Genomic DNA, 2,947 nt, shown 5'->3' on the forward strand with positions numbered 1-2,947 from the left:
GACACCAGGCATACATATAGAACACATACAACATGCAGGAATTCACATGCACACACAAAATAAATAACTAAGTAGGCCAGTTATGGTAATCCATGCCTTTAATTCCAGAAATCACTCAGAAGGCAGAGGCAGATGGATCTCTGTGCATTTCAAGCTAGCCTGGTCTACATAGTGGGTACCAGGGGTACCTAGTGAGACCCCATCTAAAATATAAAAAGGTCATTGAGACACATTACTGATAAATAAGGGAGTTTATCAGAAGAGTTATTGATGCCATGGACAGACCAGTCATTAGGCAACAGTATGGTAGAAGGGGGGATCTCTAGAGAGAGAAATCAGAGTCCATGTGGCAGAAGAGGGGTCTACACTCTTTTGAGGGGAGGGGACACAGCAAGAGCCTTCAGGTAGGCTCTCTGATTGCCAGGCAGGAAGCATGGAAGGGAGTGGTACCCATGCCTCCCTTGATATTAACTCCCTTCCCAGGCATGATGCCCTGACACTGGGATATCTGTTTGCTAAGGACTCACAGTGTCCCCTTATGGTACCTACGTCTGTTAGCTAAGGGCTCACAGTGTCCCATTAAGGTACCTGCCAGCATCTACGAGAGAAGGAGGACACTGAACCAGCAGCAGGTGGATTCTAATAATGTATTCTCACACTACTGAAGTAATCTGCAGCCAGACATGTGTTTTTAGGCTTTCAAGCCTCTGCTTTTTTTTTTTCCACCAGAAAGAATTTGATGTTTCTATTTCCTTAACTTTGTACTCCCAGGTCTTTCCTGGCTCCTAATCCAACTTGCTGATCTCTTTCTCACAGCCAAATTGCAAATTTATTCTCAACAGATATTTCCTGGACTCATAAGTGAATCTTTCAGATGAAAAGTGAGTCTTTTTCTGTGTATCTCTTTCTTTTTTTTCTAGTCTACCTAGATAGAAGGATTAGAAAGTAGAAAGACTATGTATAACAGCATCTCTCTGGTGGGCTAATGGTTCATGAAGCCTTTCTAAGACCTTACATTGTCTTGTTATAGGAACATGACATAGAAACACTCCATGGTATAGTCCACGTCACCATAAAGGGCTCACCACAGGAAAATAGACCGGTTATCCTGACATACCATGACATCGGGCTTAACCGTATGTATTGGTTTTGCACTTTTCCCTTTTATAAATGAAAAATATTTATTTGTACTTCATGTGCATGAGTGTTTGCCTGTGTGTATCTATGGGCACTACATGCATGCAGTACCTGTGGAGACCAGAACAGGATGTTGGATCCTCCAGAACTGGAGTTACCATCATATGAGTGCTGGAATTGAACCTAGGTTCTCTGTAAAGAGCAATAAGTGCTCCTAACCACTGACCATCTCTTCAGCCCCCATCAGGTTCCCATTTTAGCATGTATAATCTTTATATTGAAGAATGTAATAATAGCATTCTAGTAAGACAGAACATCCCTCCCCTGTCTTATCACACACACACACACTGTTTTTATTAATGGCAGGTTAACATTCTGAGAGTACAAACAGGGTCGAATATGTTGTGGGAACTGAAGTTACATTTTACGTTTGTGTCATGTCTTCAGAAGAATAGATTATCTGATAAACTGAATAAGAAATTAGAACTGAGGTCAGGTATATATATATATATATGGAGAGAGAGAGAGATTGAGATATTGAGACAGGGTCTTTCTACATAGCCCTGGCTGTCCTAGAGCTCACTATGTAGACCAGATCACCATGTAGACCAGATTCACAAAGATCTGCCTGATTCTCCTGAAATTAAAGGTGTACACCATCATGCCCAGCACTGAAATCTGATTTTTTTTTTTTTTTTGGTTTTTCGAGACAGGGTTTCTCTGTAGCTTTTGGTGCCTGTCCTGGAACTAGCTCTTGAAGACCAGGCTGGTCTCAAACTCACAGAGATCTGCCTGCCTCTGCCTCCCAAGTGCTGGGATTAAAGGCGTGCGCCACCACCGCCCGGCGAAATCTGATTTTTTTAATTCATGTCCCTGGTTAGAAAATCCCAGAGTTTAAGGGTTTTGAATACAGTAGTAAAAGTATTCTTCCTACAGACTTTTCTACTTGGCATAGGTTGAACATCCCTAATCCGATAACTCAGAAATGCTATAAATTTGAAACTGAGTGTTGACAGAGAACACCTAGACCCAATGAAGAACCAACAGCACTACATATGCGTAATGGATGTGCATGTACAGGGTCAGTCCCACATCTCAAAACAGCAATTAGTTTAAAATTACTTCAGGTGATGCGTATTAGGGATATGTAAAACTAAGTCTATTTTATTTCATGCTAATCTTTAGGCCATTCCCTAAGATGTCTCTTTACATATCTACAAATATTTCCAAGGCTGAAATCCATGCCAAATCCACTACTAAGCATTTCAGAAGTAGCTACTGAGTTAATAGTAGAGAATTAGGCTCTAGTCATGGGGCCGGACTCTGCAAACATGTGTCTTTCCTGTTGCTCCGGCTTCTAGAGGTAGCCTGTGTTGAGCTGACAGCCCAGGGCTGAGATTTAGCATGAGAGGAAAGAAATAAAGCAGCATCTCCTCCATGCACATAGCAGTTCTGAGAAAGTCCTCAGTGGTGAACAGCAGCTGAGAATGTCTTCTAGACAGGGTCAGGGGAAGGTCAGTGTCTCCTCATCAGGTGCATGAAAGACACAGCATTGTGGGTAGGAGATTATTTTGTGCACCACTAGGAAACCCAGCAAACATCCACAAGGTGTTCCTACTCTGAACCCATGGTGTGGAGATGAGAACCATTTGCTCTCCAGGCACAGAGGTGCCTCCTGTGCAGTCTTCCTTCAGCAGCCTGAGTGAGGCTGTGTGCAGACTCCTCACTTAAGTGGACTGGGGCTGAGAAGGGAGAGAAAGAGCAGGGGCTCAGCATTGCTGAGCAGAGGAAAACTGGGGAGAGCTGGAGA

This window comes from Microtus ochrogaster, linkage group LG8, assembly GCF_000317375.1.
Source record: "Microtus ochrogaster isolate Prairie Vole_2 linkage group LG8, MicOch1.0, whole genome shotgun sequence".
In the NCBI taxonomy this organism is placed as follows: Eukaryota; Metazoa; Chordata; class Mammalia; order Rodentia; family Cricetidae; genus Microtus; species Microtus ochrogaster.